The sequence below is a fragment of the Falco biarmicus genome, chromosome 10 (genome assembly GCF_023638135.1).
Source record: "Falco biarmicus isolate bFalBia1 chromosome 10, bFalBia1.pri, whole genome shotgun sequence".
Lineage (NCBI taxonomy): Eukaryota > Metazoa > Chordata > Aves > Falconiformes > Falconidae > Falco > Falco biarmicus.
This window is the reverse complement of record NC_079297.1, coordinates 876,931-904,539: the sequence shown is the minus strand read 5'-3', so window position 1 is coordinate 904,539 and position 27,609 is coordinate 876,931. Positions and strand designations below refer to the sequence as shown.

The following is a 27,609-nucleotide window of genomic DNA, read 5'->3' as shown; positions in this document are numbered from 1 at the left end:
TCGTGCATCTGAGCCCGTGGTTCTGAACGTCAGCAGATGTCCCTGGAGCTGCTCCTGGTCCAGGAGCAGAGGTTTGCAAGCTTGAGGCACCTCTCGCCCCTGGAGCTGCAGAGGGCATGCCTCCTCAGCTCAGTCTGGTCCAAGCACATCTCAAGAAGGTGACTCTGAACATGCTTTGACCCGTGAAGCTGGCAGGAGCAATGTGGCATCCTGGGGGTGGCTCAGCAGACAGGACCCTCAAGCGTGAAGTTGGGTACAGTCCCAAATGCAGCCAAGCAGTGAGTCGGAGCTGACAGCTGTCTGCAGGGGCTGGGGAGCCTCAGTGAAAGAGCCCCTCGGTCTTTCAAGGGAACTGTTGTCATCCCTGTGGCTTCAGGAGACTTCCAAAGCAGCTTTCTCACACTGCGGGAATGATTCACCAGTGGTGCCCTGGCCTCCCTTCTGGCTGCTATGTGGGATGTGGCATGTCATGGTCTGCCTTCAGGGGAGTCTTGACTTGAGCTGGTTTTGCCCTGAGTGCTGAGACTCAGGAATAAAAAAACAAACTGACTGGAGAGCTCTGAAGACCAAGGGCAGCAGTCCCTGTAGGCATGGTGCAAAGCCTTTCCCACCTCCACCTGGGAGCCAGCTGTGCCCCGTCCTGCCAGTGGCGTGGGGTCTCTTTGCCCAGTCAGGGGACCAAACCAGGGGAGACACACATCACAACCAGTATTTGATAGACACCTTTTATTAAAGAAGCTGTTAGTATTAGTAGCATCAAGCTGTTAGTAACAGAACAATGTCACTACCTCACACACCTGCAGTTCCCTGGCTGGAGCCTCAGCGGGCGGGCTGGCCCTGGGGGGTCGTGGTGATGCGCCAATGACCTGTAGGCTCAGAAAGCCCTTCAGGGGTCCCTGCTGTCATCAGATGTATACATAGCCTGTAGACTTGGTCTGTAGCAGCACTCACCCCAGGGCAGGCGTGTCCTGCCAGCCTCCCAGCGCACGCACTTGGAGAGGAAGGCTGGTCACCAACCCAGCAGAGCCAGAAGTCCTGCCAGCCGCTGCGCCGTGCCCGCTCCTCTGACAAGATTGATGGAGCAGCTAAAAGCATTTGTAGCTGCCTTGTAGAAAGCAAGCCAGTGTGTCATTGTCTTCTGCGGCTCTCACAGTAACTGGGGACCTGACCTTCCTGCAGTCTCTGCTGCAACTCACACAACATGGGCTTAATTCCTCCTCCCTTTGCAGGCCCTTGTGTTGCTACTGCTGTGAGTTGGTGGGCTGCTACAGTCCTGGATGAAATTCCGTACAAGGTGTGATGTGACTCACAAAGTGACCTTGATTCAGGGAGCATGTCATCAGTGCCATCTTCAGGTTGACAGACTGTCCCCTTCCAGGTTGCTGAAATCTCCACTTCAGGTTATGAGGAGAGGATGGTCTCAGGACCAGCTAAGTGGGACTTTGAAAGGAATCATCAACTCTGGGAAAATTTGTGCTGGTGGCCAAGCCCCCAGGAGATCAAACCCACAGTCTCAGCAGTGTGTTGGGTGTGAGGTGGTGGCTGGAGGGGCTTCTCCCATTTGCTTGGTGCATCCATGCCACGCTAAGGTGGTACAGCAAGCATCACCACCCAGGAGGACAGCAGCACAGTGGTGATTGGGTCAGGATTAGGATCCCTGCAGTCTATGGTGGCACAACAGCAGTGGGGTCCATCATGCTGACATTAACTCCAAGTGGATGGTACGGTGTGCGGCTGACGAGGGGTCCAGTTGCGCGCTACTTCAAGGGAGCACAGTAGCATGTAACTGGCAGGGGTGCAGGATCAATGCAATGCTCCAGCAGTGCTGAGAGCAGGGGGGAGAGCATCCCTGTGCCACCTCCATGGCTGTGCCTGAACAGCCCAGAGGGTGAGTGGGGTTGGCAGCACCTGGACAGGGGTCCCAGCCCTCGCAGGGTGGAGGGAGGGGAAGGACCAGGGCTCACAGCTGCGGGGCTGTGACACAGTGGGATGCACATGCTGTCTCATCGCATCTATGTGCTCGTGGATGATTGCTGAGAGGGACTGAATGAAGGCTGCGTGGTCTGTGGAGCTCTGCCCCTCTTCTCTCCCTTGCCAAGCAGGCAGAAGATGCACTGTGCTGCACACATCACAGGCCTCGAAGCCGTTAAGTCCCTCCTCCCCTGCACAACCCCCCCGAGCAGCAGGTTAAATGATGGCAGAGGGAAGAAATACCACTTCATCCAGGCGATGCATCTCGGCCAGAGATCTGTCATCTAGGGCCTGACTTTCCTCCCGACTTGCAAGCTGGCCACCCAGGTCTGGAGAGCTGCGTTAGCTCAGCCTGGGAAGAAGACTCCTGCCTGCACTGCTCTTTTCCAGTGACTGGGCACTTTAACAGGGATCCAGCAGCATTCGATGCCAGAAAAGTATTTTCTATAGGAGGAGGCTTTTTTAAGCAAATTAAGAGTGAGGGGTTATTTATCACTGAGGATGCCACAAACTTGCTGTGTGCATTTCTGTATGAAAACTGCACAGACAACACCAGGAGGCTGTATGGTGCTCAGTCTGTGGCTTTCCATCTTCCCCAGCCTTGCCACGCCGTCTGGCCTGCTCCCATCCCGCTTTTCCTCCCAGATCCCCGGCAGGAGGGATCCCATGCTCTAAAGGTAGGAGCAGATGCTGCTGCCATCCCATTGTGCTGCCTGTACTCTTTGGGATGCCGGTCCCTTGTTTCTCAAACGAGGCTGAGGGACCACCAGCATCGCCCACCGGCTGCTGGCAGGCTGGAGTCCGCCCCGTGCCACGGTGGTGATGGAAGCCCAGGAGCAGAAGAAGCCCTAGCCTTTCTGCACATGGCCTGTGCCAGCAGCTCTGTCTGGACTGGGCTCACTCAGTCCACAGCGAGCAGCCAGGGACACCCTGAACTGGGCCACGTCTCCAGCCCCAGCAGGGAGAAGGCGACGGGTGGGCGATGTGAGGCTGTCGGCACCAGGGTGAGGGCCACCGCTGGTGCTGGGGAGGGCATCGTGGCCCCCCCTCAGCCAGGCTCCCTGGCTCACCCCCAAAAGCAGCCTGCAGCTGCCAGACTCTGTCTGCAGGGAAGTGAAATGCCCTGCCCAGACCGTGCTGCCCGTGCTGGAGAGGCTGGCAGCAAAGCTGTGGGCTGACAGAGGGACTGGGGCTGACAGAAGGACAGGGCTGATGGCAGGGACCAGGATGACAGCGAGGCTAAACCAGTGACAGGGACAAGGCTGATGGCAGCGACGATGGTGAACATCTTTCCTGGGTCCATGTGCCCTTCTGGGGGAATGAGGGACTCTGTGAGTGCCAGCGAACATGGTGCTGCAAAAGGGCATTGTGTCGGTGCTGCACTGGGTCACTGGGGAGGCAGACGGGGGTGCATGTGCTGCTGTGATGAAGACAAATGAGCACATTTATGTCAGCTCCAGAAAAGTAAAATCTGCATGGGGCCTTAATGAAAAGCCAGGTTCCTGATAAGATAATTACCATCTGGATTGTCAACAGCAAATTAAACCCTGTTGAAGCTGGGTGCTGCCTTTCCTCTGGGGTTATTTTGTACAGGTAAGAAATCAGCAGAGCTCTTGTGGCTCAAGACTTTGTTATTATTTGGAGAGGATGTTTTCTGTGAAATTTACACATTCTTTTTGTGAAATTTACACATTGTTTTTGTGAAATTTACAAATTTCTTCCATCCCTGAAGCTTTTAGCCTCCTGCCTCTCCTAATGCAGCGCAGGCACAAGAGGTAGCCTCACCCTCGATGCCCTGTCCTGCAGAGAGATGCAGCTGCAGGGGCTCATGCCTCTGTCTTTGGTGGACCAGATTTGCAGATTCAAACCCTGGTCCCAGTCTGGGCAATTGGGCAACTGCAGGAGAAGCCTCAAGGCACGTCCTGAGGGATGCTGAGCCCCATGGCATGACCGCGCCAGCCTTGCAGAGCTGGGCTCACAGAGGGATACAGTGTTCCCTGTCCATGAAAGATGCTCATGGGCTTCCACTGGGCTTAGCCTCCCTGGCCCTGTCACTTCACTGTCTCCACTTCCAACACCAGCATCTTTAAAAAACCCTTCAGCTGATGGGGGATCTCAGTGGCCGCTAGCAGGGACCCTCAGAGCCAGGAGGGACTTGCTGCAGGTGTGCTGCTGCTGGTCAGGGAGGTGGGAGTGGCGAGCAACAGTGTGTCTTTGCTCCTTGCACTCTTCCACACTCCTAGTGCTTCCGACTCCCGTTTTTTGGCCATGCATGACACTAACAGCTGTTCTTAGATAATCACAGACGGACAGGAAGCTGAGGCAGCTGACAGCGCAAACATCCCGTCTCTGCCCAGCACTTTCCCTTCCCCTGCCTGGTGCTGCTCGCTGTCTCCCTCTGAGGTGGAGGAGACCAGGGAGATCTGATGAGCACGTGACCTCCCTGCCAAAAAAACCCAATTCATCCTCGTGGCAAAAAATATTTTTCCAAACATGCCTTCCAACGAGTGATGCAATGTTTTTAGAGTGGGATGCAGTCATGGGGTGAATGAGGGGCATGTGGCACAGCCTATCCCATGTCCTGGAGATAAAGCGTGCATGTCCCCAAGCAGTAGGAGTGGTGTGGCTCCGGTGCTTGCTCCTCATGCGGAGTGTGTTTGTTCTGTGTGGTTTTGCTGATCAGTGCCTGCTGCCCACATTTCCCCCAGAGGAACCACATTAAGTGCCACAGCCTTTCCCTGCGTCTCCCACCAGCCCTAGTCCCCAAGTGCAAGTGAGAGTTTTCAGCAGGAGCCCAGGCTACAGCAGGTCTGGAAAGAGCAAATCACCATGTCCTGGTGTCCCTTCTGAAGGGCTCAGAAGCACTCCAAGATCTGTGGATCAAAAGACCGTGTGGGGAAGGGCCAGCTGGGACTGCTACTGCAGAGCGGGTGAGGGCTGAAGCAATCACCTGCAGCGTGCACTGTCCTTGCACCTTCACTGTGCACTCTGTGTACACACTCAGGCACTGTACACACTCAGGCAAAAACCCCTCTCCTGACGGTCCCTGCACACTGGCCAGCTGTGCCTCTCCAGCCCAGGGCAGCCAGCTCTGTGCGCACTGTCTGTGCGAGCCCTGCACCAGGACACGGTGCTGGCAGCATGACCTCCTTGTCTGGCTGTAGCCTGGGCAGCAGGAGCACGCTGGCTTCTCATGCCATACATGCAAACAGCTGTTTGGAGGTCACTGGACACTGAGCACTGGCAGATGCAAGCCGGCAGGCACAGACACCCAGGACCCTACCAAAGGGCTCGAGCATACGGATCAGTGCAGAGCGATGCTGCCAGCTTCCACCCTCCCAGCCCCCCCAGCTGCCAGCAGGACACTGACCCTGGGACAGAGCTGCCTCACAGGCTGGATGACTGCCCAGATTTGAGTATTGGGGCATGGATTTGCCCCCCTCAAGTCCATCACATGCTTCTCACAGAATCTTGAATGAGCCACTGGCTGCTAAACCTCTGTAAAGCAAAGGGTGGAACATCCCTGCCCCATGGAACAGCTAGGACAGAAAAATCCTCAATACTTGAATGGGGTGGGATGGCCGTGACAGCGCTGTGTGCAGAGGTGCAAGCAAGAGATGGCCAGAAGCCATTTTAGGCTGGTGCTCTTTGGCATCCTGATGTTGTCTTGTCTCTGGAGGTGTTTGTGACGATAAGTCAGCTCATCCTGCTTGGCAGTACATTACACTTACCAGCCAGCAGCACAAGGTGCCCTGATGATGAATAGTTTCAAAGGCAGGACTAGGTAGGGCTCAATATATTATCATCTTACTATTAGCACATAGATTAAGGTGCCAAAAAGCAGCTTTCCTGGCATGCTCTCAGGGCTGTTAACACCAAACCTGCATCCCAGCTGCAACTTTGACAATGACACTCTTGAGCTGTACTTATTCAGGTGCAGCATGCAAACACACCACAGAACAACCAAGCAATTAATAGGATTCTCAGCCTGTCCTGTCCCAGATGTTATTTCTAAGCATGTCCTTGGCCAGGACTGTTCAGGGTAATTCAGTCCTGTGGACTGAAGGTCCCACAGATCTGGTCGAGTTAAGGAACCGCTTCCTACCACTGTTGCCAGGTCCTGCCAGCAGCAAGGCTGAGCCAGCTCCCCACTGGGCACACACCCTGCAGGCACAGCCTAACACAGGCTTACAGGTAGCATGAACAGCCCCATCCTGCTGCTGAGGCTCACAGCTCGGGGGGAAAACCCTTCATGCGTCACCTCAGTATCCACCTCCCAGACCCTCAGGCTGTGCGGGCTGACTCCAGCACTGCCCGTTGCACAGGCTAGTTGGCTTGAAGTTCACTAGTGCATCTGGGTCACACGCACTCACAAGGATGCACCACAGGAAAATAAGAAGGCAGGACAGAATGCATGCTTCCCCCCTGTTCTATCCGGATCCCTCCCTTTCCCCACCTTTGACCCTTCTCTGAACCATCCTACAACAGGTATTGTGCAATCCCCAGATTCCCTGGTTCTGTCACCAGGATTCCCCCAGGACTGCCCCAGGAAGCCCTGGGCCCTTTTGCCCTATTAGAGTGCATGCCTTTCTGGAGAGTTTCTGCTGCTGAATCCCCATGTGGGGAGTGCCACAGCAGCAAAGGTGTGAATGCTCAGCCGTGATGGTTTAGAGATGTCTGAGGGTGAGCTGAGGTCGGCACCATCTTGTTTCCCCTGGTCACTCTCTGTTTATTTGCATTGTCCTTACACAGCCATCCTTGAAGGACAGGTGCAGGGATGCAGCAGGGAGGCTGCAAAAGAAGGATGTTCATCACAGCTTTAGGTGAGCATAACTCTCATTTGAGGTGTTGCGCTTCTGTACAGTGTAAATATGTGTGAACACACAAGCACAATAGCAGCCCTGTCTTTGAAGGATATTTGTGACATGTCCTGACCCCTAAGCAAAGAGTCTGTTGTCAAATAACAGCACAAGATAAATTGGTGTCTGTGAATGTCTGAGCTGAGACCACCACACTTGCTACATGGCAGTGCAATTTGGAATGACATGGCAGCCTTGGGAGCATGTGCAGTGTCATCCCTGCTAAACTCCCATCTCTGAGCACAGGAACAAGTACCCATGGCATTGTGTTTCTCCTTGCTAGACACAGCACAAGTGATCACATTAGCCCCTAACGAGCCCAGGGTCCCACTGTGTGAGCCAGACACAAATTCATATTCAGACACTTTTCCAGTCCCAAATGGCTTATGAGCTATCCTGGTAAGACAGACGGAGGAAATATTGTAAGCCTTGCTTTGCAGATGGAGAATTGAGGCACCAAAAGGTTTAAGTGACTTAACAGGGATTTGGAGAAGGGTAACTCCAGAGCCCAAGTGCAGAAGCATGCCTGGAAGAAGGCCTGACCTTTCAGCAACCACCTCATAAAAAATACCAGGTGGGACAAAACGAGGGGTATTGGCAGTTACAGGTGAGCATGCCTGCTGCCAGCCCAGCCCCAGCCTGCCCCCAGCCCCTCGCTGCAGCAGGTGGGGTGCAGGCAGCCCATGGGGACACTGCCCTGGCAGAAGCCTGTGCCCCCTGCTGCTCTGCTCCGGCGGGGGGGGGGAATGTCCCCTCCTCAGCGCAGGTGCGCAGAGGCCACATGGACTGGCACACAGGACACCAGTGGTTCTGGCACAGGGGTGATGCCGAGGGTGGGAAAGCAGCTAACCTGCTGACGTGGGTGAGGTTCACAAAGCAGCCCCATCGCCACACGCCAGAGCCCGCTGGGCCATGCAAGGAGAGCTCTGGAGGTGGGGAGGGAGGCAGAAGATCCCAGGAAGCTCTTCCTTTGGGGGATCAGTAATCCTGTTTGTCCCCGGCTTGCTGCTGTCACCTGAGCACTCCTGGGGTCTTGACAAACTTATCTCCCTCTTCTCTGCTCCTTCTTCTCTTGGGTACTTTCAGTGGCTCTGGCTTGTGTCACAGCCTGCAAAATTGTGTCAGCACCTGTCCTGTGCATGTGCCTGCACGTGTGTGAGTGTCAGCACATGTGTGCATACATGTGCATGCTTGGAAGGGGAGAGGTAGTCCTGGAACCTGGATAACCTAGTATGTATCTTACCAGCACTGCTCTTGAGAGTGACTGGGCTTTGGAAGAGGCCATGAGGAGTGTGGGCAGGAGGGTCTGCGTGGGCAGGAGGGTCTAGGGTGCCTGCAAGGGGGGGAGCTGAAGGAGGGGAGCCGATGGCAAGTGCTGCCCATGCTCAGAGCTGACTGGGGTGAAAGCCAATGCTCCCAGGCAGGAGCTGTGCACCACCAGTAGGATCCATCCCTGAGGACATTCAGGTCAGGGCTGACCCATCTAACATGCCTGTGGCTCCCTCCATCTTCAATAGCGAGAGACACATCAGGAAAAGACTGTGGGGGCTCCAAGCCCCCTAGCACACCTAGGAGCCTGTGTCCCCCCCAGGATGGGTCATGCAGGCACCCTCGTTAGCCCCAGCTTCCTTCATCCTCACCAACACAGAGGTTTCCCGGGCTCTGTAGGGCTTCAGAAGGAGGCCTGCAGAGAAGTACCAGTGGTTTTAGAAACACGTTGTGTTTCCAGACATGGGAGTCCAGGGCAATCAGTGCTGGATGCTCAGATGTCACGTTTGGCTTTCTAGAAAGCCAGAGATGGAAGATTTTGAAAACACCACATGCTAAGATTTATTTGCTTCTTTCTGATTTATCAAGCTATTTGGCATGCCGTCATACCGCTGCAATCAGAAGGCCAGAGCTTTGCTACTTAAAATACAGGATAGCAAGCTGGGCTTTCACATCAGCCCGTTGCTGCTGGAGCTGCAGCGCACGAAAGCCTGCGCTGTGAGCTGAGAAGTTCACACGAGTTGGCCAGGTGCTGTGTGTGTTTGTGAATGAATAAATGGGCTGCTGAACTCTGAGCTGGGGGAAAAGCCTTGGAAATTTCCTGCAGAAGTGCAAAGTGGCACTGCAGTGTGGGCAGCTTCAGCTGGGGGTGGGAGGGTGGGGGAAACTGTACTGCCCCAGAGACCCAGAGGGGCTTGTACAGGCTCAGGTGCAAATTGTTCTGTGGAAAACAAGCCCCACACCTGCTCCACACCCTCCCCAGGGTGGAGCCTGGCCAGGCTGAAGTGGACTTAAGGACCTACAGCTGCAGGGCTATGGGGCAGTTGTCCTATTGCCTCTGGCAGCAGCAGTGGGGGCAGTGGCTGTACCACCAGCCATCACCACTGCCATGGCTTTGCAAACGAGTATTTACAAGGAAAAAAGGTATTTGCTGTTGGGTTTATTTTCTTTTTTCTAAAGGAAAGATGTAAGGTGTTTTAATGATGGTGGTGAAGTGAAGACTTGAGGAATTGCTTATGAGAGCAGGCGTGTGGCAGTGTAAACTGTAGCTGTGAATCCCAGTTCTGTGTGTAGCATGGGGGGGGGGGGGGGTGAGACATATCTGCTATAAATTTTGGGTAAAAGGGCTTTTGTGGTTTATAATCTCCTTCTCCTGTGAAGTGCTTATGTCTCAGGGTTGTCTTGGTGAGTCTGTGTTGTTCCTTTCCTGTTTGCAGTGAACCCAGGACTGCTTCTGATAGTCTGTTTCTGTCTTGTTCCCTGTGTTTCTTTAGGACCAAGCATTTGTCTCTGTGGCTCTCGATTAATATTACATATTGTATGCTTTTGAAGCTATTCTGTGGTTTGGCTGAGGGTCTCAATACCTGGCTGATCTGGGTCAGAGAGATCATTGTCAGATTTGTAGGCGTGCTGTTCATGCTGCCGTCCTGCTCAGGAGCAGATGTCCTGTGTTCAAGTAGTGGGGTGCTGGAACTGCTCTGCCTGAGCCCCAGACACCAGAGGCAGATTTGTCCAAGTGGAAGAGATGGCTCCACAATGAGCTCCTGAGGCCTTGATCCCCTGGGAGCTAGGGATGGGAGCAGGATGCCTAAAAGCAGGTATGGCAAAGCCCTGGGTGGCAGCACTTCCAGGGAGCCCTTCTGCCACAGCCCCGAGAGGGTGACCCTGATCTGCAGCCCAGCGTTCACAAGAGTTGCTCTGCTGAGACTGTGCCCAAGCACCCAGAGAGGGAGCATCTCGCTGAACTCCTGAGACAGGCTGGGGGTGAGGGTTATGTGCATTCATTGTGATTTAGGTAGCAATGGTCTCCTTGCTCAGGGCTGCAGCCACCAGTGCTGTGGGGTCAGAGTGGGACTGTGGCGTGAGGAGCTGTGCGTATGGTGGGATGGCTGTGGTCCCTCCTGCATCCCATGCCCCTGCCCCCCAAGCTTCAGCTCAACCAGGTCTCCTTCGTGTGGTGCTGAAGGCAAGTCCTTGTGAACTGCTTGCCCTGGCCACCAGCTCAGCGGTGTCAGCCTGCCCCTGGCTCCTGCAGCCTTGTGGCTCTTGCAGGGCCTTAACCCCTGGGGAGCTGGTGCAGGGAGATGTGATGTGATGTTCGTGCAGGGAGTCAGCTGATGGGAGCTGTGCTGGCCCTGCTCGCAGATGTCTGCAGGGCACACGAGCCCAGTGCAGCTGCCTGCCTGTCCTGTCCAGTTTTATGTCTCAGAAACAAGGAAATAAATGACCCAGAATGAGATGTTTAAAGCTGAAGGATGACTGTGTCAGATGCAGTCTTTTTTGAGGCGTTAGTTGACATCTGCAGCCTGGAGTGATGGCTTTCCCATGGCAGCTGCTCCAGCAGTACCTGGTGGGTGGTTGCACCCTGATTTCCAAACCAGAACAGTGTGCCAGTCCAACTGCCAGCAAGCTGGGGCCGTGTGGGCATCCCACAGCTTGAGACCGTAGGGCTGGGGCTTATCCCAGGGGTGCTGTTCCCGAAGCACGCAAGGGTCTGCTGTCTGCAGAGGTCCACTGGTATCCCTGCTGCAGGTTGCTCTCCTGGTGTGGGTAGTGCTCAGGTCCTTTCCTGTTGCAGAACCTTGAGCTTTCCTCAGCCTCCCAAACTTGCTCTCATCTCTCTGCTCCACCACAAGCTGCAAACATGCATGGCTGCCCAGGGCCTGCTGGGGAGCAAACAAGGGGGCTCACGACCCAGTGCTGGTGGACCCCACAGCTGCATGTTAAGATCAGCATTCTGGCATACTTGTTTTTCCCAGTTTCTTGCCATACAACAGACTGAAGCGGAGTTTTTCTGGCTTCCCAGGGCGACGGTTGAATTATTCAAGCAGACGGGGGCAGTGAGAGAGCTGGGAAGCGGGACACCTAGTGCAGCCCTGCGAAGCATGGCTGGGCGTGCTGCTGTGCCTCAGTTCGCCCTCTGTGAAGGGGGGATCGTTGTTCTTAGCTGTTTACATGAGGCATTACTGCAGACAGGCACCCAGAGAAGGGTGCTGAGCTGAGCAGAGTAAATGGGTGATTTTAGCCACGCAAAGTCCTTGATAGAGTCCTCTGAACCACAGGCCACACTGGGGAAGGCTCTTATTTTCCTGCATCCCCTTCCGTGGGACACAGATGGTGTGAGAGCAGAGGGCAGTGCCAGCGCTGCTTCTGCTGCAGAGACCCCTCACGCCAGGGGATGCAGAGGAGTTGCAATGTGCCCCTGTGCCTGGCTGGTGGCTGGGGACCGTGGCTACAGCACATCCTGCTCACCGATGGAGGTGCCGGTGCTTTGTATTAGGAAATGGCAAGAATGGGATCAAGCTCCTAAAAAGTGATCTGTTAGAGAGAATCGAAAGCCCACAGCTCCCTCAAAAGGGCCTTGGGTGCCTGGAGGATGTTTGCTTGCAGTCAGTGTTAGATGTCCTTTCTGCTGGGATTTTTCTTCAGAGGCAGGATTTCATGTTTCGTCAGACTGTTGGGCTGCCAGATTAGGGCACAGTGTTCTCACCTGGCCACCTGTGGAAAGGGCTGTCCTGCCACACCTGTGCATCTTTCCCTTTCTCATTCACCAGCTGGTACCTTCTGGGGCACTCCCCTGCTGCACCAGTCCAGAGTTAGGATCCAACCTTATGGGGAATAAACCAGCACTTTCTGGTAATTGGAGTCCCTCACCAGCTCCCCAAGGGGTGGAGCAGGATCAGGTTATGTTCTCTCCCTGTGGGCCCCTCCCATTACTTGTACTGGGATTTTTCCCAACAGGGCAAAGCAACAGGACACCCCCCATCCCCAGGGGAGCAGCCATGCAACCAGAAGTGGCACATGGTCAGAGCAAGGAGCCTGCGTTCCCGGAGAGGGGCTGCATGGCAGCTCCGGCATCACTGAGTGAAGATGGGTATGGTGGGCACTGCCTCACAAGGCTGCTGCGAGACCCACTCTGGTTTTGGCAAGGGAGGTGCCGTGCACCTGTGTCACATGCCTGTGTGACCATTGCAGAGTTGGCCATGTGTTTTCCTGGCACCCAGGGATGATGCTACAAGGGGTGGTGAGCCCAGGGTGGGCGTCTGCCCCGCAGCAGGTCGCTCCCATCCCTGTCTCCCCCTGGGTGCTGAGGCATCACTTGCTGCCGCCGGCTCCTCCAGGCCAGCCAGTGCAGCCACACTTCCCAATGCCTGTGAGCTGGCTGCCACGGGGGTGGCCACCAGCCCTGTCCCCGCTGGGCTGGCAGGATGCCCACCACAGGGATCCAGCACCTCATCTCCTGGCAACGGTCCTTCCGTAGCAACTGCCGAGGGGAGTGGGAGGGCTGCGGCTGGGGAGGAGGAAGACCAGGAGGCCTTGGCGGACCCCCAGGTATGCGTGGCTCTGGCTGAGTGGTGTCTGTCGCTGGGTGATGGAGAGTCCTGCCAGCACTCTCCATCCAGCCCCAGGGTGCCAGGGCAGCTCGGGGCCAGGTGCAGCTATGGGGCTGGGTGGCTGGGAGTGGGGGGTGTGTGCGGGGGCTGCTTGCTCCCTTCCATTGCTCGGGCAGCAAAGGGTGGGTAGGGGGGCCAGCAGGGGCCCCAGCTGGTGCCCCCCAGGCATGCCCCTTGCCTGGCCAAAGGGCTGGTGGGGCTTCCTCTGAGGACATCCTTCCTGCAGCTTGGTCAAGGCCAGATCACGTGCTGTGCTGACTGGTGGCACCCGTGCCTGGTCCCAGAGGGTCTGCCTCAGCTGCCTCTTGCCAGGGAAAGCCAGTGCCCATGGACCAGCTCTCCCAGCAGCCAAACCCGAGTGCATGGGAGCTCCCTGCCGGGTACTTGCCAAAGTGCGTCCCTTCAGGGCTGCTCCTCCTTGGCCCAGCTTGTTCTTTTGGTTGCATGTCTCTGTGACTTGCCTCTGCCTTTGTTATTCCATTTTTACTGCTGGCCTATTTTAAGCTGCTTTGCAGTGCACTCCTGGTTGCCTCCCCTTTGTCTTAGCAGTGCCTGCAGCTGTTGAATGCAGACCAGTGCGCTCCACCACTGTAGTTTAGGCTCAGTGTTGTTCACCCCCCCACCCTGCCACCGTGCACATCCTCTCCTCACCATGCCCATGGGTGGGTGCATCTCTTGAGCTGAGGCCATTCTGCTGCCTAGGACCTGATACAGGCTGGGTACCAATGTCTGACTACGGTTCGGGGCTGGCTTGTAGCATGAGGATGGTGGGGACATGGCCAGGGAAACCACGGGGAATGGTACCCTGCTGCAGAGCACAGAGCTCACACAAGGGACAGAGGCCCTTGCTGCTGCTTACACTGGGGCATACTATTGCCCTATAGCATCCCCCCAGGGATTTGCTATAGAAGGTGCCTCTTAGGTCTGTAGTCTCCAGCCTTTCTGCCACTGCTGCTCTTTCTCCACCCCTGAGAGCAGTGCCATGCCTGCAGGGCACAGGAGTGATCCCCATGGGGCGTTACACTCAGGCTGCCCTGTGTCACATCACAGCCAGCTGAATGTGTTGGGAGAGCTGCAGCTTGCACCGACATGGGCTGCCGATGTGCTTCTGAGGCAGACAGCACGCAGGCCCCCGCGGCAGTCATCATGGCCAGAAATGCTGCTGCTTTTTTTCTTTTTTTTTTTTTTTTCTGGAACAACAAACGGCATTCACATGAATGCAGTGTGCAAATCAGGCACTTGGAGAATCAGGGCCAGAGAGTGCAGGTGCCAGAGGACACGGGCAGAAAACGTCACTGAGGGGCGGAAGGAGCTGAGGTGCAGCCAGCTCCCGCAGGCACGAGGTGGTTCTGGGCACGGAACTGGTGGGAGAGTAGGGCTGAGTCAGCTCGCCACCTGTGCCTCTATCTCCTTACAAGAAAAGCCCCGTGGAGCTAAGGTGGACTGATCGAGGGATGAAGGGTGTAAACAGGCAGTAAGCGATGGCCGGCCATCACTCAGTGCTGTATATCTGGACAGCATTTCTACTAGGAGGGCCCCTGCGCTGATGTTGATGCTTTGTCCCACAGTCTGGCATCTTTTGTTTCCTGGGCCCTGCAGATGCTCATATGTGGGACATTCAGCAGACACAGCTAGCCCCCAGAGACCTGAAACCTAAGCCCAGGTACCCTGACCATGGGAAGTTTCTTCTCAGAGGTTCTGGTGTCATCCCCAAATGACATACCTGGTCCAACTCTCCCATCTGGAGATTTCCAACCCCAAACACTTCCACAACCCCTCAGATTTCTTGAAGCTCCCTGCCCTTCCCAGGTAAATGGAATCCTTGTGACTCAGTTTGGGTCAGCTCCCCCTGGAGCAGGGAGAGCAGCCAGCTCAGCTTGCAGAATGCAGGCTACTCTGTAAATTCAGCAGCTTCCCTCCCTGCCTTGTCCTCTGGCTTCTCTGAATTGGAGTGGCAAGGAGCATATCTCTGTCCCTGGCTCAGCAGAGGCAAAGGCAAGATGGGGGTTGAGGACCCATGCCCACGGGTCTCCTCTCCTTAGCTGAATGTTTGCACAGTCCCCTGGCGGGGCAGACCTCCCCCAGGCAGGGAAGCTGGAGGTGATCCCAACTGGGGCTGTTGTAGGAAAGACAGTGGAAGAAATAGTGAGGTATCTCTGGGCTAGTGGCAGCTGACCTGAAACCTTCAATTAGCGCTTGACTGGTGCAGGGCCCCTTGGAGGAACAGGAACTACTTATACTCAAATCTCCCTGTATGAGAGGGACCAGAAAAAAATGTATTTTTCTACCAAGTGCATCTGTGTTTGTATGAGATTGGTCTGGGTCTAACCCAAAAGCACAGCTGTTCTGTGCCAGGTTTTATCATAGAATCGCAGAAAGGTTTGGATCTGAAGGGCCCTTAAAGACCATCTAGTTCCCACTCCCTGCCGTGGGCAGGGACACCTCCCACTAGACCAGGTTGCTCCAAGCCCCGTCCAGCCTGGCCTTGGATGCTGCCAGGGATGGGGCACCCACAGCTGCTCTCGGCAGCCTGTGCCAGCGCCTCGCTGCCCTCACAGCGAAGAATCTTTTTCTCCAGCTTTATCAAATTAAGCCTCCTAGCACTAGATGTAGCAATCTCCAGAAAAACTCAGTGAAGACTGTAAGACCTTATGCAGGTGGACTGTGTCTCAGCAGACGAGTGGGAAGAGCCTCTGATCTCTGGTTTTGGCTTTCGTATGCTGCTGTATTTAAAAAATTTAGCAGCTATAATTTCAGGCACAGCAGGCAAGTCTTTCCATGATGCTATTGGACGGGGCCAACTAAACACAGCTCCTGAGAAAACGGCAGGACCTTGGCTTGACTTTGGAGATCCCAGACCCCTGGTGATCCCCTGAAATAGGCTGGAGAAGCCCAGGAGGCCAGACGCAGAGAACAGGGAGTGACGCCGGCTGTGGGCAGGTGGCCCGCTTCCCTGCCAGCCCCAGTGGCAAACACGGCACAGTTCCACAGATGGATCTGCATTGCTTGGCACGGAGGTTTCACTGCAGCCAATGCCCTTTCTAACAGCCGGCTGCAAGGAGTGCTGAGTGCAGGTCATCCTGTACAGGACCAGGGAGGGGGACCCTGGCACGCAGTGATCTCGAAAAAGATTTAGGGATGAGGGTAGAGGAAGCATTAAATGCAAGATCCCAGCAAGGCCAATCCTAAGGGAGTAGAGGCGACCTGCAGAACCCAAGGGTGCCAGGCTTGTCTGGACTGTTGAAAGAAAGGGGATGCAACAGCGGCCTGTCGATGCGTTAATGGGTAAACACTAGAGCAGAGAAGTTCAGCTAAAGGACACAAGAAATGGTGCAATGTTTGGAGATGTTTAAACTGGAAATTCAGATTAAAGCACAAACAGCATTGTGGGGAGGTGCTGCAGGGAGAGCAGGGCTGTTATGCCCAGGGGCGCCTTACATCTCTCCCCTGCAATGTGTAACAGGAGTGGAGAGAAGGCTCCCTGCCCATACCAAGCCTCTCAAAATCACTGCTAAAGCAGCTGCATTTCTCTCTGGGCTCCCTGTTTCAGATGGGACATTTCACTCTCTCATGTATTTCTGCAGCACTCCCTGTTTTGCCTTGTGCTGCACCTCTGCCACTCCTCTCCACCCTCGGCACCCTCCAATGCGTGGGTACACCGGCTAACTGCCGGGGACACAGCCACTGACTCACCAATCCTGTGATACTCAACAGGAAGAATGGAGTAACAGGCATAACCTCCTGGTTTTGCCTGCCTGCTATCTCCTGGCCCATCTATCCTTTATGTTTACAAGGCATCTAAAATGAGAGTCATATTAATGTGTCTCTTCCTCCCAGGAGTGTTGGGAGGATTAATTAGTTAATGTTTGTACAGTGCTTTGAAGACAAGTGCCAAGCAGGATGATGATAGGAGTTGTATATGGATTCTTTCCATATACATATGAAAATGGATTCTTTCGTCTTGTCTCCTTCCTCTTTTTCGCATGGGCTAATGCTAACAAGCCTATGTGCTCTTTGCTAGGTCACCTGGTGGAGACAGCATTACCTCTCATTGCAAACCAGGGTGAGGAGATAGCATGTGAGCAGAAATCACCGATGGGGAGCAAATAAAAGAGCAGAGAAGGTGGCCAGCTGAAGAAAGCAGCAGGGTTCAGCTCTGGTGGGGTCTGGGCATGCAGCTGCATGCCACAGCCCTGGGAGCTTGCCAGCGGCTTAGGCTAGCTGACTGCATATGGACTGTGCCTGAGATCTCTCTGGCTTGTGTGGGAAGGGGGATTGCAGCCCTGGCCCCTGATATGGAACCCGGCTCATTGACTGCCAGCAACTTTGCTACCAACCAGCTCAGTGGAGGCATCTATCCTTTGGATATAGGAGAGGCAAGCTCTCCTTGGATGGCTCTGGCCAGAAGGGTGTTTCGCATTCCTCAGGCAGGCAAGAGATTTTGATGTCTTACTGTAGCTAGGCTGGTGCGAGGCCTCACATGGCTCTGATTCTCGCAAAACCAAGGGAACCTCCCACTGTCGTTCCCATCAGGAACAAGCCGTTCTTGTCTCACCATGAATGTCCCATCCTAGAGGTCTCTCTGTCATTGTGGGTCTTGCCACCAGCCAGGATGGGTTTTCACACCCCAGCCTCTCCACTCTACTGGTCCATTGGGTCTCCTGGCTCCTTCCCTTGGCTCTCATGCAAGAACAGCACTTGGTTTTCTGCACACTGTGTAGGTGCATGTGCCGAGGAGAGAGGGTCTCCTGAGTCTGTGCTCAGGGTGGCTGTGCTGCCCACACTGCTGCCCCTGTGAGCCCAGGGCTGGCGCTGGGCAGCCAGCAGCTGCCACAGACCTGGGTGACTGGGATGGCACCTCCATCACATCGGGGATGGGGGGGGGGGCGGGTATCAGCAGACTGCAGCACTCAGACCCCAGTGCCCACAGGTTGCAGCCCAGCTTTGCTGGCCAGAATTCAGCAGGTGGTAGGGCTTTGGTAGCTGGGATTTGGTGGCTGGGCCTTGCTAAAACTACTTTTGGACACAGGAGCCATTTTTCGTGACAGTTCCAGGATGCTTACTGTTATTTTTACCAAAATCTTTCTCTGGAATGGCCAATGCTCTTCACTTCCAAAACCACCCTTTTTTATGGAAAACTAAGCATGATTTTCTCATGGAAAGGAGATTTTTCTGCTGCAGAGTGGTAGCACAAGAAAGCATTTCACCCGCAGGACCCTCTTTTCTTCCTTGTTCCAAACTATGCAAAAGGGAAACAAGCTCTAGTTGTTTCACCAGATCTGTTATCTGTGCCAACTGCGCCCCAAAGCAGCCAGCTCTGGGGGGGTCACAGCAGCTGCCCCTGCCCCAGGCCAATACAGGGAAGCTGAGGCAGAGTTCTCCTGCCTGAGCAGGACAAGTGCAGCACGTTGGGCAGCAGGTCTGATGTTCCAGGCTAAAGAATTCCCACCAGCCATGCCCTGGCTCTGTCTCATCATACATCAATAGTGGATGAGCTCCGTCTTTGTCTGGGCTGGGGAATACATGTTGTAGCTAGTGATGTTAATTAAGCGGTAACTAGACTGATGGAGATTTATTTTCAGGCTGCCTGCTAGAAACTGGTTATACACATCTGGGAAATTGAAAATTGACATCCTGCTTATTTCCTGTCATCTCCAAAGCAACAGTTAATTACTGCAGAAGCCATAGGGTAGGCTCCTCCACACAGCACTCCCCCGGGGCTGCCCAGACAGGCCTCCAGGAAGCATCCCTTCAGCCTGGCTCTGGAGCCTGGTCCTCATCTCCCTCCATCCCAGATCCTGATCCAGGCAATCAGCTCCAAAGCTGGCTGGGGTGGTCTCCCAATTGCCCCTGCCTTGCCTTCCTCACTCCTAGCCTGCACAGCCCTAAAGAGAGGAAGGCTGCTCATGGCTGTGGAGATCTTTAAGCCTGGAAAAGGAGGGATGAGGTCAGCACAGGGGGCAGATAGGGCAGCCTGGGGCTGAGCTCAGGGTCAGGGCACACAGCGCTACATCCTGGGGAGCCCTTTGCACAGCAGGAACTACAGGAGCTGGCACTGGGCAGATCTAAAAGGCTGGAGGTCTTTCCCTGTCTCCATGACTGACCTTCCCTATCCCATATCTCAGCTCCCCCTGAGTGACGGTGGTGGTTTGGGTGAGGGTGATGTTTTTAGCATTTAACAGGGTTCATCCTTCTGTTGCAGGAGAGGCCAGCAGCACTTGCTCTGGAGCCAGTGGCTCCAGCTGGTACAGGATGCTCTGTTTTTCCACACCTGTGCAACATGAACTACTCCTTGACATATTTTCCTCTTTGCCTGGCTTTGCACAGTGTCTTACTGTCTACCCGTGCATTGTGCAGCAGGCTGGAGTGTGGAGCTGCTGGACTCTTGAGACCCACTTGCCTGCATGGAGCTAACTGGGCTGCACTGGGCTGCCCTGGGGGATTCCTGACCTCCTGGGCTGGGTGGGCTGTGAGTTACTGGGGTGGGACCAGCCGTGCGCCACTTCTTGTTTGCAAGAAGGCAGATGATGCCAAAGAGGTCCAGGCTTTGGGAGAAGCAGCAGCTGCCTGGAAAAGCACCAAAGGGCTTTACAACCTGTGTGGCTTAGCTCTAGGGCTAGAGCTCCATCTATTCCCTGTCTCATCTAGGAGCAGAGGGGAGGCCTGCATGGGGAGAGGGAAGAACAAGCTGCACTTTGCTTTTAGGTATTTCTAACCCTTGAGTTTCAGGTGACCTGCAGGCAAAGCCTGCAGCCCACACACAGTCTCCCGGTCAGTGCCAAAAACCAGCGCAGCAGTCACCCATAATGCTTTTATAATCTACTTTCTTTAAGATGACTGTTCCCACAAGAAAGAGAGGGGGAGGCATGATTAATTTTCATTAGCCTTGTAAATAATAAGCTTGTTTCCGCTAGTCTTGCCCTGTAATTAGGGCCCTGGTTCCAGGGCTCTGCAGAAGGAAGCTGGGATGTGCTGGTGACTCACGGGAAGCAGGGCCAGCCTGGACATCCCACCCTGGGCAGGAAAAGGAAAGTGGCTGCAGCCCACTTGGAGGGACAGAGTTTCCCCTCGCCTTAAAGGGAGCAAGGGACAGCAGTCCTCTGGTCCTCCGAGGGGAGAGGGAAAAGCCCATCTGAAGGAAGTGTAGGCTGAGGTTTGCACAACTTCATTATACAAATGAAAATGAAAGCAAAACTTCTGGTTCAGGGCTGGCAGCTTCTGCCCCAGCGGCCCGGTGTTGATTGTAGAAGTAGGATGACCTCAGGACGAGTCCAGTGATGTGGAGGTGGGGTGGGAAGGGAGGACCTGGGTATTTGCGCTGAATCTGGGGCTGAATGACTGACAGCTGCCAGTGCCCAGACACAGTGTGCCCCATGGCCAGCCAGCAGCCCGGGCACCGCACGCTGGCGCATATGCGCACACGCTTGCCCCTCTGTTGGGCTGGCTGCTCTCTTCCAGCACCAGCACGGGCTCCCTGAGCTGAGCTGCACTGCATCAGTGTGCCTCCCAGCCCTTCACAGGCTCTCTCCCATGCTGCTGCTGCTGTGTCTCAAAGCAGGAGTGCTGCTCTAGGGCCAACCAGCAGGGATCCCTCACTGATGCAGGCAGAGTCTCATTTTAACCATGATATTGTATCATTGTCTTATGTCCAGCTGTTTAGCCACCATGTCCCTCAAGTCCACCTTGGGGTCACACCAGGATACAGTTCTTGGCACACGTCTCTCCAGTTCTGTTCCTTGTAACAAGGCAGCCTGTCTTCCAGACATATCACAAACATGCTTGCAAGCTGTCAAGCTCACCAGGGTGAGCTGGTGGCTTGTGGAAGGCCCCATACATTGTCTGTCTTCTGCTTCCTTTGCTAGGATGCAGATTTTGACAGGTAGATATGACTCAAAAAGCCGACCTTGCCTGCCATGGCATTGTGTCCCTCTTTGTGCCCTTATTCCTCCCTAAAAGTGTTGATTTTAACATTTACTGATTTTAATGCTTCAGTTATGTGACACTCAAAGCCAGATTTTGGGAGCACAACTAGGTCAGATTTGTGTCCATATGTGAGCAGAGTGTATTATCTAGGCTCCCTGGCATCAGTGTGAAGGCAATTAAAGAATTTCTTCTCTTCAAGTCTGTTGCTGTCCGGACCAATTTTACCCTCAGCATCATGATGCCAGGCTAATGAAGGCTCCTCAGTCCCTCCTACTTGCCCTTCTCCTTCATTGTTTCACACCCTGCTGGGTCTGCCCCACACCCTCCTTGTTCCCCATGCCCTCAGAGGAACATCTGCCATCATGAACAGCATCTTGTGGACTGCTGCAGCAGCCCCCACGCTCACGCTGCCAGCCGGGCACTGTGCAGGAGCCCTCCTCCCACGGAGACAGGCAGCAGCCCCAGCAGAGCCTCCAGCGTGCCCAGCCCATGGCTGCCCTCTGCGCCCCAGGAGCTCCTGCCTGGGAGGCCATCGACAGCATGGATTATGAATTCCCTCTCAGCAGCCACAGGCTGACCAGCCATGTGGACACAGGCCAGTGTACCTGGGCCCTGGGGAGGGACTGTGCCACCCGCTGGCCAGTGGGATCTCTCTGTGAAAGCCTCCCTCTGTCCTGCTGGGTGCTGCTGTGGGCATCGTTATCTCACTGCACGGAGCGGAGTGGCTCGGTGCTGTTCCACACAGCTCCGTCCCACATTGCTCCACCGGGAACCACAAAAGTGTTTTCTGCTGTTCCCATGCTAAGATTTGGTAACCCTCATCCACAGGGAATTATCCCCCTCCTTTTCTCTCTGGTGCTGCTGGCCTGCCCAAGCTTCAAGCTCTAGTCAGGCAGAGCAGACCCTAGTTGACTGTGTGTTTATTTAGTAAATTAATGAAACAAAATTTAATATAAGCTCTTACTGAAGGGATGGTGGTATTTCTTTCAAATGAAACAGATTTGGGTCACTCCAAACTCATTCTCTCCAGAGTCATCCTCCTTCATGTGCTTGTAAGCTCCAAGGCGTGTGTCCAGGAGGTCTTGCCAAGTTCACCTGTGTATAAAATTAAAGGAACACTGCTGTTGGGTCCCCACTGTGTCTCTGAGGTTCCTCTTGCTTGACGATGGTGTGGGGTTTGGATCGGTCTTTTACACCCTCTAGCAGTCAGCAGCTGTGATGGTTTGGATATTTTGCCTCAGCCTCTTACTTGCTTCAGCTTCCATAAATCTTCAGCAAGACTAGTGCATTGTCTTTGTGTCCCGGGTGCCTTCCTGTTGGGAGAGCAGGAAGAGGAACAGCACATGTGATGTGCTGTAACCTTGTTTCCCCCCTCCCATGACCCCAACAGAACTCTTCTGCTGACAAGTCACCTGTGTCAGGACCTTTGCCAGGAGTGCCAGCCTTCTGGGCTTGGAGAGAGGAATAAGTTCCTCACAGCTCAGCAGGGCTTTACCGCTCATCCCACCTTTGCTCAATTGTTTCCTGTGGTGTTTGCACACACGTATTTTTCCATCCATACTTCCTTCAGAAGAATCTTAATGCTGGCTACTCATCACTTATGAACAGCCATATCTCATCTGTGCTCCCCATCCTCCCCGCAGCACCCCTTCTCCCTTCCCTTCACATTCCTTTGAACACGAAGCAGTGACAGCTCTCAAATCAGGCACCAAGCATCCTTCATACAAAATTTAATTCTTTCTAGGAGACCCAAAGGAGCTAAATGTATTCTTTTCTATCCAGATAAATGTTTATGAGATTAGAGGTACAAGAACATACATATATTTATTTTTATTATTTCTGTTGCTGGTTTTAGACAGAACGATGCTATGGCCTATTTCCTAGAGGAGAGCAAGACAGATGTTTGTAATGACTGTACCTGAATTTACAGTCTGTAAATCTAAGTAGTACAAGGAAGTCAAACTAGGGATGATGATAGCAGGAGGAGAGGAACGTTGCATTCAGCAGTGCTGGTCATCACTGGGAGCCTGCAGGCTTGGCTGAGCTCTTCACCCATATCTTACAGCCCCTATGATGGACCTGCATGCCGGCTCCGTCCCCACGGATGTCCCTGCTGTGCTGGCAGGACCTTCGCTCGGACCCACGGCCTCTCTCTGGTGCCACAGCTCTGGGTCTCATGTGGGGCTGCCTGCAAAACAGAGAAGCCCAGGCAGATGACTTTGCTGGTTCCCTGACACGAAGACTTCTTTTCCTCTTGGGTTTAACAAGAAGCAGATACGGGCAGTTTGCTGAGGCTCTTTCAAGTTTGGAAGAGAAGGAGAAAGTCCCTGCAGTGGGAGGTGAGGGACTGGCCAGGGAGAGACCTCCCTTTCTCACATAGACCCAGCTCAAAATGCTGCTTTTTAAGCCCATAACATTTCACTAAAATTAAATCCCAGCACCATCTGCACCTTCCCAGGAATGCCTACCATCGCTGCCCTGCTCACCTTGCTCTGCTCAGGTTGCAGCCACACTGGTGTGGCCCCAGGAGCTGGTGGCTGGAAGGGAAGGAGCATCCTGCCCTTCCCACCGTGCTGCCACATGGGCAGGCTGTGCTTTCCATGGCTCAGTCATGACTGAAACACTCATTGACTTCGCCTGGAGACCCCAGCAGGCAATAGGATCCTTTGCTCAGTTGCCTCTTTCTGCCATTTAGCTGCAGCCAGCTCTGAGGTGGCAATGTCAGGGATCATGAACACCAGATCAGTCTCTTCAAGGTCTTCTCCAGCCACGCTTCAAGTCCAACAGAACCACATGGGCTACAGAAGGGCAGGTTGTGACCCTTCTCTCCTGGACCAGGGCTTGGGGGATCAATAAATGTGAGCTGATTCTCCAGTGAGGTTTGGCTGCAGAGCGTCCGAGGCCATAGTTCACCAAAAGTGTCTTGAACCATGTGGAAGAGGGACATCAGTTCATCAGCAGGACAGCCCTGAGCAAACAACAGCATGGGAGCATACAGACCACCCTGGAAGGACCCTTGGCTGCTTCCTCCGGTATCCTGTGCCTTCGTTGCCTGGAAGCTCAGGGGCCCCACTTGCCCCATGCTCCCCACCATCCCCTCTGGTCTGTGGTCCACATGCCTGAGGTTGTGCCACCTCTCGTAGCAGTGTGTGTCCTTCCACATCTCATCTTCCATCTCACCCCCTCCACGCGGCAGCCATGACATGAGCAAGCTGCTCCTGAGAATGGGAGAAAGAGGGGGATGATGGAGGTGGACTACTGGTAGTTAATGTAATGTAATTGTGCTGGTGGCACAATTGTTCATTTACATTTCCTTGGGGCATTGATGCTGATATTAATTAAAGGTAATTATAGCACTGCTTTCTCAGTGCAACAGTAGCACACAAAGACAAAAGCAGCATTACAGAAAAAAATGTTTCTTCCTCGGGAGTTTCAATGGCATCTTTTTTTCTGAGAAATCTGCTGGGTGAGCGGAGGCCTGGAGCCCAGGCACCGTTCCTCCCACCCGTCGGAGTCACTCTGTGCTAGGGAGTCCCAGGATCAGCACCATTCCTGCAGGTACTCCAGGATACCCTGAGAGTGCCGGTGACAGACACAGACATGATGGGTGATAGTAGTACTGAACAGATACTTCCAGTACAAGTAGCTACCAGTGCTGATACAGGATGCTGGGCACTAGTGGTGGATACCTGTGCACCCAGGAGGGGTGCTGAGAGCATTGCTAGCAGATGCTGATGACTTGCATGATGGACATCAGTGGCTCTAGTGATACCTAGTATTACCTACCCTTCATAACAATACTGGTGGCATCAGAGCAGGAGATCAACAGCTTTGCTGCTGGCAGGTGAGTACTGACACTATGGGCAGCTGTAGGCAGCACGAGCCGTGGATACTGGCTGTGCTGATGGCTGTTGCAGGCGCTACGTGTCTGGATTACTGGCTCAAACCTAACCCAACTAGTAGTGGGAATTCACTTTTCACATGGAGAGGGCTGTGGAAGGGTTGAATGGTGTCAGTTCAATTACTGCTGCATGGTTCTCCACAGCTGCCAGACCTGTCTCACCGAGTCCTACCATATTCGCCCAGTGCTGCCAACAGGCCGCCGCTAGCAGCACTGAACGCAGCAACCTGCAACCTCACCAGCGTCTCTGAGCTCAGGCACCTCCGAGTTTGGGGCGTGCAATTGTCTTGTGTCTTCAAGAGCTGATGCCTCCAGAACAGAGGCCGCCGTGGTTAGGTGGAAGAATCTTTGTTGTATCTCCTGCACAGAGCATCTGTCTCTGTTTTTCACAGCTGAGTACTCATCAGCAGCAAGAAACTCAAAAAACAAATGTTTTTGTGTAGAAAACAGGTGAGCCCTGGGGACAGATGTGACTGCCCTGTCTAAACAACAGCTGTCGCCTGCTTGGCTTTCCCAGGACATGTGCCTTTCCTTTAACCATTTCCTCTGCATTGTTGGGGTTCCAATGGTACATAGCTAGTGGGAAGGTGAAAAGGGTTTGTACTGGATTTAGGAGGGCAGTCTCCTCATCTTTCTAGGCTTTCCATTCTTCTGTCTGTTGCAATACCCACTGTGAGAGTCTCTGAATGCCTCTTGGACACCAAGCCCTCTTATTCTATGCCTGCACTGTATCTGTCCATCTATCTAGCCTTTCCTTCCTTGTGGCAGATTATAAGGAGGGCTGTTGAACGTGTTTGAAAGGAAACATGGTGCCTCTGTCATAACCCAGACATACACTGCACCCGGGGTGTCTCCAAAGACCCCCCCAGGCATGAGTTACCCTGGGGAGAAAACCCCTCCTGCTGGGTGGTGGCAGGGTGAGAGAGCGGGGATCTCATGGGCGCTGCAGTGGGGACACTTTCTGGGGACAAAGAGCTGCTGTCTTGTCACTGGCACCAGGGCACCGGTTTGGTCTGCTTCTGCTTCACCAGAAAAGGGAGCCAAACCCACCCCTCAGATCCAGCTTTCCTAGAAAAATTTCCAAGGTTTGTGTCCTTGTTCCAGCCTTCCATACATCCTCCCGGTCAAGGAACTGGGGTTCACCTCTTTTAAAGCCCCCTTGAGCTCTGGGCAGGGCTTCTCAAGACCCAGATGGCCTCTGTGCAGGTAGGAATGAAAAAGGGTACTGCAAAGGAAGGCTGACTCCTGGCGCTGAGTTACCATGCCATTCCCATTCCTTGCTTCTCAGCAGCAAAAGCTGAATTCCCCAGGTTGTCCCAGCGCTTGTGCATCTTCTCAGTGCAGAATAGAAAGCATGCATGCACACACACAAGCCTACCTTGGAACTTAATTGATGTAAATTCCAAATAATATTTAATCTCACTGATAAAATAATTCAGGCTGTGTTCTCTGTTGTGATGCGTAGGTTTTTGAGGACATTAAAAAAACATTGGGGTTTTTTCCTCATATTTATTTACACTAGTTTTCGTACAGGGATCGTTTTTTTCAGTTGTTTGCAGCATAGCTGATGGTGAATGACAATGAAGCAAGAAGTACAATGCTTTAGCGATACAGTAGCACTTAGTGGCCAGATGGAAGAGAATTACAGTGTGAGCTGCTCAAGCAAAACTCTGATGGGCACAGATTTTGGCAGGTCTGTAGCTAGGACACATCAAAGGTACCTGGCTGCCATCTGCCATGCCAGTCAGGGGGTTTATCCCCAGGACTGTCCTTCCCTGCCTGACCTGTTCTCTGATGGCTCAGAGAAGAGTGAACAGCCCAGCACATGAGGCACAGGGGGTTACAGAATCACCCCAGCCCCAGACAGTAAGCTCCTGGCATGGCCAGGAAATGAAGATACAGCCACAGGCAGCGAGGGGATTCCTGGAAGGATTATTTCATGATAAAGAAACAAGAGAAGGAAAGCCAAAGAGCACTTTCCCACAGAGGGGCTTGCCCCAGCCCTGTGTCCCCAGACAAGGAGCCTGGGCATTTTGCATGTTGTCCTCCCCACTTAACTGAGTTCCGGTCCTTCCTTTCAGTCCACATACAACACAGAGGGACACAGGGGCTACTTCTGCATCCTGCCCTTCTTCCATGGGTATTGCCTCTGCCTTTTTATGTAGGATGCTTTCTCCCATTTGCTTTGTGCCTTTGCTAGGACTTAATGAAGACAACCTGACTGTTGATCAGAGTTGTGTCTTTACAGCATCAGGGTTATGGCCTGGGACATTATCAGAAGACACCACTCTGCTCTTTGTGACCTGAGGACATTTTCCCTTTTCTCTCTGCCTGGCAGGTCTTCATGAAGGACAGCTCTGGAGCCCAGGGGAACACAAGGTGCATGGGATGCTGAATCTGGCCTAGTCCCCAAGCCCAGGAAGCTGTGAGAGGTACAGTATGCCCAGGGGTGACTTTGGGATTCTTCAGAAGCAGGCAAGGGGGCAACAGGATGGCCAGAGAGCTGTGTGCTTGTGGCATGAGGGCCAGCAGAGTAGGAGGGAGAAGGAGGCTGCAGAAGGGGAGCTGGAGAGGGTGTTTCAATGACAACCCTCCCTCCATCTAGTAGTGAATCCTGCAACATGCCTATCACTAAAATAAAGTTACGAAATCTAATACCGATTGCTATAGTAACGTCACGCCTCTGCGCTGACCTATTTTGAGACAAAGGAAATGCTCCTGCAGCTCTGAGCACACAGAAGGCTGCAGATGAGTCTCAGTCTGCTCTCTAGAAAGAACGGCAGAGGGGGCTGCTGGTTTTTGCCCCCCTGCTCCAGGATCCTCAGGCAACATGAGCTGCTTTGTCTCAGGCAGTCAGCAAATACACTTCCAGAGAGCATCTCCATCCTGCATCTTAGACGCAGCCAGGGCCCTGCCTAGCTTCATCTGGACCCGCTCAGTTTCATCTGGACTTTTAGGCAACAGGAACATCTGCCCTGGAGCAAAGCAACATCCTTGCAAAGCTGCAGAGACCTGCTGGAACAGCAGCAAAAGCCATCACTGTTCGGAGCACCCTGTTACTGCTGCACAGCAA

At 53.9% G+C, this 27,609-nt stretch overlaps 1 protein-coding gene across 2 annotated transcripts in view; it reads left to right on the top strand.

Moving 5' to 3' along the window:
• DLGAP4 (DLG associated protein 4) overlaps positions 1-27,609 on the top strand; it is a 157,577-nt gene that overhangs the window by 56,356 nt on the left and 73,612 nt on the right. For both annotated transcript variants that reach the window (XM_056353304.1, XM_056353305.1), the window contains exon 3: positions 26,875-26,968. The gene's annotated coding sequence lies outside the window, so the exon portion shown is untranslated. The remainder of the gene's footprint in view (positions 1-26,874; positions 26,969-27,609) is intronic.